The sequence below is a fragment of the Cryptotermes secundus genome, unplaced genomic scaffold (genome assembly GCF_002891405.2).
Source record: "Cryptotermes secundus unplaced genomic scaffold, Csec_1.0 scaffold70, whole genome shotgun sequence".
NCBI lineage: Eukaryota > Metazoa > Arthropoda > Insecta > Blattodea > Kalotermitidae > Cryptotermes > Cryptotermes secundus.
Genome location: NW_019734964.1, coordinates 1,524,818 through 1,538,978, shown reverse-complemented (window position 1 = coordinate 1,538,978; position 14,161 = coordinate 1,524,818). Strand labels below are relative to the sequence as shown.

Here is a 14,161-nt window from a genome sequence, read left to right as displayed (position 1 = left end):
CGAACATTAAAACAAATATTCTGATTTTCATAAATACAATTCCCGATGTTCATTGGCGTTATATTAGTCCTACCACCACCGCCGCCGCCGCCGCCGCCACCACCACCACCATGACTCATTCTCCATTCGAAATTGGTTTGATAGACATGGGCTATACCAGGCATCTTAAAATAAATAAATAATATTACTTACTTCCTTAGTCTTGGAGCTGAGCCCTCCTGGAGGAGCCGCCAATTCTGCAGCTACATAAGAATTTCCCAGCATTTCATGGAACCAGAAGGTCCATTACCGTGTTCACAAGAGCCCTCTACTGGTCCCTATCCTGAGCCAGATCAATCCAATCCATACCATCCAATCCTATCTAAGATTCATTTTATTATTGTCCACCCATCTACGCCTTGGTCTTCCCAGTGGTCTCTTCCTTCTGGCTTTCCCGCCAATATCCTATACGCATTCCTCGACTCCCCCATTCGTACTACATGCTCTACCCACCTCATCCTCCTTGACTTGCTCATTCTAATTATACTTGGAGAATAGTACCATTTATGAAGCTCCTCATTGTGCAGTTTTCTCCAACCTCCTGTCACTTCATCTCTCTTCGGTCCAAATATTCTCCTCAACACCCTGTTCTCAAACACCCTCAGTCTATGTTCCTCCCTTAATGTCAGAGACCAAGTTTCACGCCCATACAGAACCACCTTCCGACTTGTAGCATAGTCCCTCAACTAACTACGCTACCGCATCCCCCCCCCCTTCAATGCCCTATCCTATCCCTTCCATTCAAGGATTAAAGAAGGTCCATTCTTGAGACAGTTTCGAACCCGGTATCTCCTGCATATGGTGGAAGAGTGAGAAAAGCTTTGTCACAAAGCAACAACACGTTGACTTTTTCGAGACAGCTAAGGTCACGTGGGGCAGGCCAAGCAGTCATGGCAGAACACCGTGAAGGCATATCACTCAACATCTTGCATAGGCATCAACGCACTTTCATTTAGAACGTAAACAACCCCCCATCCCGCACTTTGAGCAGCCTTACCAAATATTTACAGCACAGCAACCATTGTTTATGCGTTGTGTTCTTCAAAGCATTACAGAAATACGATCAATGCTACCAAACTTTCGTTCATGTTATGTCCTATTTCAACAAACTCTGAGGTTCTCACGGTGCTGAATGTTAAGATCCTAACATTCTGCAATGTTATGTGATGTAGTATGGTAGATACGTGCCACTGTTTCAGATGTACGTGCTATCTCCATCTTCAGGTAGTGTATGATTGAAGAAGCAGGTTCCTCCAAAAGATATCTATCTATCTATCTATCTATCTATCTATCTATCTATCTATCTATCTATCTATCTATCTATCTATCTATCTATCTATCTGTCTGTCTGTCTGTCTGTCTGTCTATCTATCTATCTATCTATCTATCTATCTATCTATCTATCTACACGCTACACATCACATCCCAGATGAAAAGTGATCTTGATTCTTTCAGTGATTCTAAGAATACATCAAATTTGTATATAAATTCTGGAGATATACAAAGTCCGTGGCCTGTAGTCAGCACGCGAGCTATACCACTTGTCGGCGAAGTTAGTGCCAACTTTTGCGGATAGAGGGTGTGGCGTGGTCAGGGCAACGGATCCCCAAAGCCGTTAATCTCGGTTTTCCATATTGGAGCTGCTATTTCCTTGAAATAGCTCCTCAATTATCCTCACGAGACTGAGTGGACACAGTTCCAGACCTCTGGAACTGTACCCAGGAACTCTGACCACTAGACCACAGTTGCATGCTAAATCATATCCATTCAAGCGTTTCATTACTTAAAACTGCTGCGTCATGAAAATCTAAATAAAACAGAGTAAACACGTGTAGGTCAGGTCGCATCCCAATCTCAGACCTCTACTAACCTCTACACTCGAGGTCATCCATGGTCTCAGGTAAGGTAAGGTTAAGCTATCCCTGTATGGAGGGGCTTCATAAGGAAGGCCAAGGCCCGACGTCGGGCTGTCGCGCCATAGAAGAAGAAGAAGAAGAAGCTACCCCTGTAACAGGTCGTGGAGACCCATAGGGTTGTGAGACGTCGAGGCTCCCACATTTTCTAGAAAATCGGCTCACAGATGGCGGTAAGGTTGTCAGCCTTACGCGCCGGCCGCCCTTTACCCCCAGGAACATTCCTGGTACTCATTTCTGTTAGAGGCTGAGTCGACCTCGGGGCCATAGAGAAGCTGAAGGGTAAATTGAAAAAAGTCCAGTGACCCCATCGGGAATCGAACCGAAAACTTCCGGCTTGTAGCACAGTTCCTCAACCAACTACGCTACCTTGTACCCCCCATACATATACACATACATACGTACATAAGTTGTCCCCTTGCGTAATTAAGCACAACGCAATGGAGAAATACGGGGAAGTGAAAATATAGCTCCAGGCATTCTGAACATCAACAGTAGATGAAGATCAGTGGTCAGCTTCACGCCCCGGCCGCCTTACTCCTGGGTACCTATTGTATAGGAGGCAGAATGGCTCCGGGAGCTGGACTGGGAGAGTTGGGAGAAAGAAAATTCATTACCCATGCTGAATATCAAACCCCGGTTATCCAACCTGCAGCCTAATGCCTATATTAACTGAGACATAGCAGCTCAAACATACATATACATACATACATACATTAATGTATGATTAAATGTACGTGTTAATTTAACTTTGAGTTATTACAACTGAAAGAAAACCTGAAATGAATGTGTCATCTGTTAATTAAACACAACGTCCTTCATTTTATGTTATGGCAATATAAGCTATCAGCTTTCTCGACTTATCTTATGTGATAACCCTACACATTTACAAGTGAGGGAGTAACTATAGGCGGGGTTTGGGGTGGTGGCTCGATTTATTGACCACGCAGAGATCCTAACTACATGTAATTATGGCGCCATCTTTAATCTCCACACTTCTCAAATCATTAGTGCACACGCTAAGTTTTCTGTCTGCTTTCACTAGTCGTTTCCTGCTAACGGATCGTAACAATGTAGATTTTTCAGCTTCTGTGCTCACGTCGTTGCCCGTTGGCTAATACAAATGACTCATTATCAAAGTCATAGTCAAAGTTACATTGCGACTGACGGCCAGTGAGTCAGCGAGTCTTGGTTTCGAGCCCCATCTGGGGCTCATGACCAGATATTAATTATTACCGTTTGACAGTTACGGTCTTGCTTCTGTGGGACACCCTCTCTAATGAGAGGACGGGTCTGTCTTTTGTATATGCTGCTGGCCCTTGTCAGTGCAGTATTTCTTGGGTCGAAGTCCCTTGGGACTTGCGACCATATTTTACTGTCTCAGATTTGAGACTTCCTTTTTCGTCGCCTCCTACGACTCGCAGCGTCACGGTGGAGGTATTCGACCACGCCTCCACACGGGGTACCACCAAATGACTCATTGCTCCAATTGTCCTGCTTATAGCATCCCGGCTCGGACCACGTAGAAAACACCATTCCTCTGTTATAGTTCAATTGTCGCTTATTCAGAATCTGTTGCCTAGCATCGACCATTGTTTCGCTGTTTGATTCGTAGTCGTTACCTAGCAACGGGTCTCTGCTACAATAATTTAGCATCTGGTATATTTTAATAAATGCGTTTAAAATTCACCAAAGCTCTACTCCTGGTATTTAAAAATGCAATTATCTGTCTTCTCTTTCTTACTAGCGAAATGTGCATATTCGAATGAGGTCAATCTAGAAACGTTTATCTTCCATATTTCATGAATTTATGTTTCCTCAAGAAGTTACGAAAATAGCCCAGGCTACCAGCAAGTTTATCTCTGCTTTATATTGGAAACGATATCTGTTAGAATACCGAGAAATGGCACGTATCACGCAGTTTACTGCCGATATCGGTGTGGTCTGTTTTGTTCCCTTAACTCTTCTCATGCTATGAAAGTGAAAACGTAAAGCACACACAATTTCGTGACAGCTCTTATTTTGTAATAAGGCACTCTACGTTCGCCATGAAATTAGGTACGTGTCCAACAGTCATTTCTGTCACGTCTAGATAGATGGCCTATTACTGAGTATGTGCCACAGCTACTAAATGGTTGGTTGTGATCTATGTGTGGAGCAGTCTACTTTAACAGTTCTCCATAGATAGTTAGTTAGTTATTGGAGAGGGTGGGTTTCCCCATGCATTTAGACCAGTATTGTGCTTCCCTCTATGATATTCTACCAGTCTCTATACCCTACCGATACTGGTGCTAACCATCAGTCCCGACCAAGCCAGCGAGTTCGGCCTCTACTGGCTTAGCGGTATCTATAATGCTTCCCCCATCTATCAGAGGCGTTAGAGACTACTGTTGGGCTCGAAATGTCCTTGAATTTTGCTCAGTGACCTCCTTAGGAGATATGAGGTTCTTTTACGTGCCGTAAAGCTACGACACGGGACCCACGGCTTTAAGTCCCTCCCGGAGGACTTGTTCCCTGAATTTTTCCGCCCTTAAAAATTCGACGACCTCCGCCGGGTATTTGAACCCGCGTACTACGAGTCATGAGGTGGGAACGTTACCTCTAGACTACGGAGGCAGTTTTCTCCATAGATAACTCCACAAGGGAACACATACCCGGTTTGAAGCACAGTGCCCTGTCACCTGAGTATGTTTATCCTGCATCACACCTCACACCTGCCTCGCAAACGGAGACAATGCTGTCTCTTTGACAACTAAAGGCATGTATGCTAACATGTCACCTCTAAATAGTCCATCGGTGTAGTCGCGTACATACAAGCGAAATAAAGACATTTAGCTAAAGTAAACTTAGCACAGAGTCAAAAACAACCTAAATTTCTCAGAAAATAATAGCCAAAACTATGCTCAGATAATTAGGAGCCTCATAACCTGTACCCTTAGCCAAGTATAATCAGAATGACCAAGGAGGAGATGGGCATGGCATATAGCACGAATGGGGAGAAGAGGAATGCATATAGGATACTGGTGGGAAAGCCAGAAGGAAGGAGACCACTGGGAAGACTAAGACGTAGGCGGGTGGGGTATTAGGATGGATCTTCCAGTTATCCAGTATTGAGGGGATGGGTATCCCCATGCACCGCGACTAATAGTCTATTGTACGTCCCCCTTTGATATTCTACCAGTCTCCATATCCTGCCGGTACTGGTGCTTGCTATTAGCCCCGTTCAGCCAGTGAGGCTGGCTGCGGTACCCGATGCTTCCCCATCTACCGGAGGTATTGGAAACTACTTGGGCGGGAAACTTTTTACTTAATTTTGCTCAGAGGTCTCCTAGAGACATTAGGATCCTTTACGTGCCGTAAATCTACGACACGGGACCCACTTCTTAAAGTCCCTCCCGGAGGACTTGTTCCCTGAATTTTTCCGCCCTTAAAAATTCCACGACCTCCGCGTACCTTGAGTCATGAGGTGGGAACGTTACCCCTAGACTACGGAGGCCGCTAGGATGGACCTTAAGAGAGATATGATGAGATGGTATGGAATAGATCGATCTGGCTCAGGATAGGGACCAGTGGTGGGCTCTTGTGAACACGGTAATGAATCTTCGGGGTACATAAAACGCTGGGAAGTTCTTGCATACATGCACAATTGGTGGCTTCTCAAGAGGCTCAGCTCCATGAAATCAGTTCGTTGTAACCAGATGAAAAAGCATCACAACAAACAGCATGCTCGGGGCTGCGGAGTTTATCGTTTATCTAAACATAGCGTTCAAAGGCTTGGGGTTAGCTCTTTCTACCGGAGCCAACGGAATAGATGCCCCCCCCCCCTTAAGTGATAAAGGAAACATACCCAGTTTCCGAAAAGTCGTGTTCTTTAGAATATCGGACGATGGGCAGAGTCCAAAAACCCAGTAATCCCATAAGTTATACACAATCGTTAAAACGTGATTTTTTTTTTTATTTTTTCCCTTTGGCGCTACAGCCCCAATTTGGGCCTAGGCCTACCTCCATGAAACTCTCCGTTTCACTTCGGTTTACTAGATCTTAAACATTCGATAGGACTCCTTGGGCGGGTGATCGGCTCGTCGCAAGGCCTCTACCTGTACACAAACACAGAAAAACGCACACAAACATCCATGCCCTGAGTGGGATTCGAAACCACGATCCCGGCTTCCGAGCGAGCGAAGACAGTACATGCCTTAGACCGGTCGGCTATGGTGACTGGCTCGTTAAAACCCTTAGGATCTACAAATAAAGCATACGGTTGTAAAACCACCGACGGTTAAGAGATATTGTGTGACATATTGCCTTTATACGTAATATGCCTGAAGGTTGCAAAAAGGCGTAACAAATTCTTGTACGAATTATCATATTAGCTCTATAAAAACTTTTTTTTTTCATACTGGAAACTTGAACATGAGACGTGAATAGAAAAAGATGAATTCATTGACTGCTGCTCTCTCAGAAAGTTCATCAATCCCTTGCTGGATGTATGCCATATACGATCCTGTTATAGATATTACAACAACGAGCTTAATATTCCGCACGTCAGGCCTGTAGCAGTCAGTGGTTCCGATCAGTTTGACTTCGAAGTACTATTTCGCAGTAGTTGATATAGGATTTTACTCTAAATGTTATGCACTAAAAACAGGTCCAACATTTAAAGAAAAACAGGACCAATGTATGTATATACCAGTTGCCAAACTATGACTCTGTAAACAGAGACCGTTGCTAGGTAACGCCCGCAACATGCACTCAATAATAGAAGAACCGTGTTTACTATGTGGGCCGCGCCGCGAACTTTGGTATGCAACGGTGCGATAAACACGCCTCTACAACAATATAGGGTCTGTGTTTTCTGCGTAGTCAGTGCCGAGGAGTTGTCTTGAAGACAACTGGCGGTACAGTTCAGTTGAGTGCAGTGATGGGAAGTAGCTGGTTGGCGAGTGAGAGAGTTCAGTTGAAAGTCAGCCTGTGAAGAGAAGAGTAGAAGGTTAGTGTGAAATGGCCGCCAGCCTGGGACCCGGTTATTGCCAGTGGAGTTCTGCACGGGCGGCTGTGACAAGAGGATCTGAGCGCAGGAAGCTGAAGAATCTTCACTGTTATTAGCCGTTACTAGGTAACGGCTGTTAAAGACATTGCAGGCTGGAAAAGGCTTTGCGGGTGTTGTGGTGATTTGTGAAGCGTGGAGATTAGCGACAGCGCTGTAATTACTTGTGGTTCCGAGTGGCGTGTATAAGTGGTCAATAAATCCATACCCCGTCTAGAGTCACACCCTAAATACGTGAAAATATATAGGCAAAGAACGTCTATAAAATACATAAAAATGCATCAATTATAGCCATAGAAAAAGCTGTCTGGGATGTTCAAAGAATAAAATTGAACGCAAAGTGAAAATAGAAAAAGAAAGTATGGGGAAAGAGTACTGTCTATGTATGAAGTGAAGAAAATTAAGTAAATTATTCACACAAAAAAAACCGCTACTGGCATGAATATTCCTACCTCTATAAAAACGTATTTCATTTAGAACTAAATTATGCGTAGAACAACCCTTTCATGACGTTCAAGAAATTTCAGAGGGAAAGTTTAAAGCAATAAAACCCCCCTCATTGATAATTCAATTATCAAACAAACTGTGCTAACCTGTCCCTTTCTGCCAACATGAACTGACTATACGATAAGTTCACAGCACTTTCGGTTTAAGGTTCTCTGCGCTGTGATTAGATTGGATTGTAACGCCGTGCAGTTCGGTGACAACCCGACATTCGGCCGGACATATCGTCTCCATCTTCAGGGTCGAAGATTAAGCAGGCTGGAGTAACGGTGTCATTTATGTTGAATAAATGTAACATCAATAGCACACTTACTTCTCCATATTCAGCTTTTTTTTTAAACAAAAAGGTTGCGTTTAAGAACTATCGCATCTGAATTTCTATCCCACTCATATTGCTGATACTGAAACATTGAATGTACATATGAAAGTAGCGGCCTCCGTAGTCTAGAGGTAACGTTCCCACCTCATGACTCGTGGTACGCGGGTTCAAACCCGGCGGAGGTCGTGGAATTTTTAAGAGCGGAAAAATTCATGGAACAAGTCCTCCGGGAGGGACTTTAAGCCGTGGGTACGGTGTCGTACCTTCACGGCACGTAAAAGAACCTCATATCTCCTAAGGAGGTCACTGAGCCAAATTCAAGGACGTTTCCCGCCCAACAGCAGTCTCTAACGCCTCTGATAGATGGGGGAAGCATTATAGATACCGCTAAGCCAGTAGAGGTCGAACTCGCTGGCTCGGTCGGGCTGATGGTTAGCACCAATATCGGTAGGGTATAGAGACTGGTAGAATATCATAGAGGGAAGCACAATGGACCAATACTGGTCTAAGTGCATTGGGAAACCCAGCCTCTCCAATAACTAACTACATCTGAAAGTCATTAAATTCAGATTCGTTACCAGACACACAGAATATGACATGTAATAGCGGTTACGTCCATGGCTACGCCGTGTATGTATTCTAGAGCTTAGTGCACGTGTGGCACAAGCGACAAAATAACCGGTTACGTCAAAATAATAAACAAAATCCGTGGCTTGAGTCCGCAAGCGAAGTATACCGACCGAGCGACCGCAGCTTGTCGGCGAAGTTAGTACCAACTTTAGCGGATAGGGGGTGTCGCGTGATCAGCGCAACGAATCCCCATGGGCGTTAATTTCGGTTTTCTAGACCTGAGCCGCTATTTCTCCATTCAAGTAGCTCCTCAAGTATTCTCACGAGGCTGTGTTGACGAACTTCCAGACCCACTACTTCTCAGAAAATCTGGTATCGACGGGAATCGAACCTGGACCTACTAGACCACACAAATAATAGTGACACTAATATAAATGTTTAAAAAATTGTTCGCTGGAAAATTTCTGTAGTGTCCGAAAACATCTGAAAAATTATATATGTAGAACATTTATTCTGAAGGACTAGGATAGACAGGAATATTAATTATAACGTCACCTCGACTTCTCTTTTTACAATAAAGCTGCTAAATACTGACGTCACTGTCATCGGTTTTAAAAGCAGAACACAATTCAGCTGCTTACCGTCTGGGAGAAAATTCAAAGTAGTCGACCCTGTCATTTGATCTGCGGGCCCACTTATAACAAAACGCCCAGACCAATAAGGCAAATCGACGAAAAAGTCTGATTTATTTGTTTAACGTCATCTCTGTCAAAGAAGCAGTACTTCACTAATGGTATGCAAACATACGAGGTAAGTTTACAAAAAAAAATTCTTAAGCCTAGTACAATTTCCTGTCCGTTACTCAGTCACATATAAGGGTCTGCACGATTTGCCTTTTAGCCTAGTTTCCTTATTTGGGAAATCAATAAAAAAAGTTTGGAGAAAACTGCATAATGAGAAGCTTCATAACTTGTACGCTTCTCCAAAGTATAATTAGAATGATCAAGTCAAGGAGGATGAGATGGGCAGGGCGTGTAGCAAGAATGGGGGTGATGAGGAATGCATATAAAATATTGGAAGGAAATGCGGAAGGAAGGAGACCACTGGGAAGACCAAGACGTATGTGGATTGACAATATTAAAACGGATGTTAGAGAAATAGGATGGGATGGTATGGATTGAATTGATCTGGCTCAGGACAGGGACCGGTGGAGGGCTCTTGTGAACACGGTAATGAAACTTCGGGTTCCATAAAATGCTGGGAAGTTCTTGAGTAGCTGAAGAATTGGCACCTCCTACAGGAGATCTCAGTTTCATGAGTGAGTGAAATGAACAGAATTAAGCTTATAAGATCACCGTGCTTCCTGTGTCTCTATGAACACCCAGCACCCTATTAACTACTGAATGCCTGAAACAAGCTTTCTGAAACTTGGTATGTATATCACGGAACTTGCGTCCATTCCAACGGCGTACTTCATAAATCCCTTCCACCAGTCCGTCTGTCTGTATGTATATCCACCTCTCGTTGCTAGGCAAATGCTAGGTAAAAACGTTACCGCTGCATCGAACATACTAAAAAAACTCAGTGATTTTAGTCCGCAAGCGAACTATACCGACCGAGCGAACGCCGCTTGTCAGCGAAGTTAGTGCTAACTTTTCCGGATAGAGGGTGTCACGTGGTCAGCGCAACGAATCCCCACGGCCGTTAATCTCGGTTTTCTAGACCGGAGCTGCTATTTCCTTGAAATCGCTCCTCAATTATCCTCACGAGGCTGAGTGGACCCCGTTCCAGACCCACTACTTAGAAAATCTGGTAGCGCCGGGAATTGGATCCGGGACCTCTGGATCTGTAGCCAGCAACTCTGACCACTAGACCACAGAGGCAGTCCTGTCTTCAGCAGAGCAGTACTAAAGTCCATTGACATTCAAATTCGTTACAGCAACCCCTTCATTTTAGAAATTTCATGGTACTTCTTAATATCTACATTAGCCACGTAATCAGAAATGAAACACAAATGTATAGATAAAACAAAAATGGTTTATCGAAACGACGTTGTGTCCAGTTACCAATTATCTTATCTGTTGGAAGAAGGTTCGAGAGGATGTTGCGTGTTATTGACATGGTATTGTACTTATCTCTGTTTGCTTTAATAAATGGCGTTTTACATACATAACGCTTTAATATGGACAATACATTTGAAGATAAGCCCAACGATAAAAGATCGTATGCTACAGAAAATATTCGGTATTAGTGTACTGCGTCACGACTTCAATAGGATCATTCCCAAGCCAGTGTAGGACTGTGGCAACAGCACAAAGAGGCCCTACTCAATAATAAGAATTGTGCCACTTTACACACGCTTCCGTCTTTAATGTAACTTTCTTTACAATTTCCCCTTACTTTAAGATAATATTAAAATTACAATTAAACTGCTACATGTTTCGGCCATACTTGGCCATCCTGAGGTAACTGGTCATTTACTGGAATTCCTACAGTGCATTAGTTCTCAAGTCAAAATATTCCAATGTTATTGAGTTTTCGGCGTTCATATTAAGATATATTTGCTTGAGAACGTCACTATTTAGGGGCGCGCAGTAGCGTAGTTGGTTGAGGCACTATGCTACAATCCGGAAGGTCGCTGGTTCAATTCCCGATGGGGTCATTGGATATTTTTCAATTGACCTGATCCTTCTCGCCGCACTACGGCCCTGGGGTCGACTCAGCCTCTAACAGAAATGAGTACCAGGAATATTTTTGGAGGTAAAGGGCGGCCGGCACGTAAGGCTGACAACCTTACCGCCATCTATGGGCCGACTGTCTAGAAAATGTGGCAACCTCAACATCTCACAACCCTATGGGTCTCCACGGCCTGTTAGAGGGATACCTTTACTTTTACTTAATTATGACTACATTCAACACACAGCGACGTTTCGTAAATAAGCCTGTATGTAGCGGACATTACCTTTATTGCTGTATATTATTTAACAATGCGATGATAGTAAGCCGATCGCAGTGGGGCGCTGTGTAACGCAGGAACCTTCTTCGCCCGCTCAAAAGCTGGGATCGTGGGTTCAAATCCCATTCGAGGCAAGAATGGCTGTGTTCGTTTATTCTGTTTGTGTTGATCTGTGTATAGGTAGAGAGGCCTTGCGACGGCCTGATCCCCAATCCAAGGAGACCTACCGACTGTGTAAGAAAGATCAAGAAACTGAAAAAGCGGCCAAGGCCCAACAAAAGCCACAGATAGACAGGCGATAAGACGACTAATGAATATGGAGAATTTGGTGAAATGAAAATTGGGGGTGGGGGGGAAACCGAAGTAATCAGAGAAAACCTGCCCCAGTGCGTTTGTACACCACAAATCCCACACGACCTGACCTGTGGTCGAACCTGGGGTATGGTATGTCCCATGTTACATTTACAGTTGAGATAATGTATTCTTTCATTCATCTGTAATCTGTCAAGACGACAGGTCCACAGTCTCTTCCAAAACAATTCCTCCACTTAATGCGATCTAGAGCTTTCTCCTTCAAATGAGAATATCCTCTTCTGTCCCCAAGGTCATCCAGCATCTTCTTACGTCTTCTTCCTCGTCTTCTGGTCACTTCTATCCGCCCCTCTATCTTTCCTTCAATAGCTTCTTTTAGAAGGCAGTTACCGCGTAAGATATGACCAATCCAATTAGCCTTCCGTTTTCTTATTTCGTGTAGGATATTCCTCTGCTCACTGACTCTAATTAACACTTCTTCATTTCTCACATAATCGGTCCAACTGATCTTCTCCATTCTTCTCCAACACCACATTTCGAAACTTTCCAGATGTTTCTGATCTACTGCCCTAAGTGTCCATGTTTCAGCCCCATACAGAGCTATGCTCCAAATGTAGCATTTCACTAGTTTCTTCCTCAAATTTAAGTCCAATTTGCTGGTAAAAAGATTCTTCTTCTTGCTAAATGCAGCTTTTGCCATGGCAATCCTGGATTTAATTTCACAAGTACACCTTCCATCATCTGTTAACAAGCTACCCAAATATTTAAAACATTTCACATTCTCCAGATAATGTATATAACCTTATAAACAAAATGTCAACTTTCTGAACGTTGCCAGACTATGGCACTGCCCAGTCATTACAGCTGACAGATCATGAGCCTGGGGATATAAATGTCAGTCACTTCATGTGTCCGCAAACATGATCCATAAGCCAAGTCACGATAGCATGACTTGTAGTCATAACCTACCACAATTCGTGATCAGCTGCTATCAGCGCGGTACAGATCTCGCGGAACCTCATCAGGAAGTCATCTTGCTTGATATCAGGTGAACGAAATCCCACGTGAGTGATCCTGATTTCTGTCCCTTAAAACTGTTATATCGGTCAGCCCGTCTGCGCATATCAGTCCATATGAGGGGTTTCTGCCCACTTATACATCCCTCAACCAACACAGCCATCCAACAATCACTTCATTGACGAAAGCACCAACCCAGTTAACCATCATTCAATCCAACCACCCATCTGCCAACTTATCGATCCTTTTGTCCACATGTATTTCAGAATCCTACCATAAACGAAGCTCAGGTTTAAGTACCCTAGCTGCCGGCTAGGACATAGGAAGGTCGTGGTGACAGCACACTTATGGCGTTCTTTCTTCGAACAAGAGTAACAAATACGTAATCTGACTGGTGAATGTCGTTATATCAGACTAAAACTCTAATTAAAATGCTAAAGTGTCACAATAATTTAAGGTAGAGTTGTCCCTGTCTTTAACTAAGCACCACGCCATGAAGACGTATCGAGGAGTGAAGGTATAGCTCCACCATTCTTGATCTTGGCACTAAATGGAGACGAGTGGTCAGCTTCATACCCCTGCCGCTTTACCCCTGGATAAAGAAAAGAGAAAAATCTTCACCCTGCCGGGAATCGAACTCCAGCCATCCAGCTCATAGCTATACAGACTAAAATTTAATTAAAAAATACCGCCTTCAGCAATGTGGCAAGGTGTAGTTTGGTATATGTACCAACGTTTCGGTGGCATTTGTTGCCTCCATCTTCAGGGCACACTACACTGAAGACAGAGGAAGCAATTTCCTCCAAGCTATACTAGATTACATGACGTCACGTCCCAGAACATCATATTATTGATACCCACCTCAAATCTCACGCTATAATTATGTGGTGAAGTTTGTTGTTCGACATTAAAATATAAAGGTAATGCAACAGAAACTGCTGATACCTTGCCTAAGTGTACCTGTCATCATCGTATTATGAAGGTTAGCTTGGGGCGGTCGTTTTCAGTCCCTCAAGCATGCAAGATGCTAGCTTCACAACCTTTAGAACCAGCTCCAGTTGCTACCTTCCGTCAACTACGTGGCAAGGTGACAGAAAATGGGAAACGTTAATATCAGTCACGAAATACTGAAGTGCAACAATAAAAGTTTCCCCACCACATCATTTTCGGGGTACACAACGGTACTGGGCGTCGACGGCCTTCATAACTAACTCCGTGGCGTATAGTCCGCATTCAATCACTGCCAGTAGCTTGAATTGTTGAGAATTTCCCCTTCTTTAACGGAATCTGAAAACTGATTTTCACATTCACGCTTCTCGTCCGCATCTGCAGTTTGTTTCCTTCCTCCACCTTCAACGGACGCGCCATTTCGGGGTGACAGGGAATCCCCCACTTATTTCACAAAATATAATAACAACTTACTAAACGGAGAAGAGCCTTAACTGAGAAGCTAAGAGTCGTTTAACTTGTCAACAATTAGAAGC

The 14,161-nt window shown here is 43.8% G+C and overlaps 1 protein-coding gene across 4 annotated transcripts in view; it reads right to left on the bottom strand.

The window, feature by feature from the left end:
• Positions 1 to 14,161, bottom strand: part of LOC111868990 (rap1 GTPase-activating protein 1) — a 639,633-nt gene that overhangs the window by 515,081 nt on the left and 110,391 nt on the right. The window lies entirely within an intron of this gene.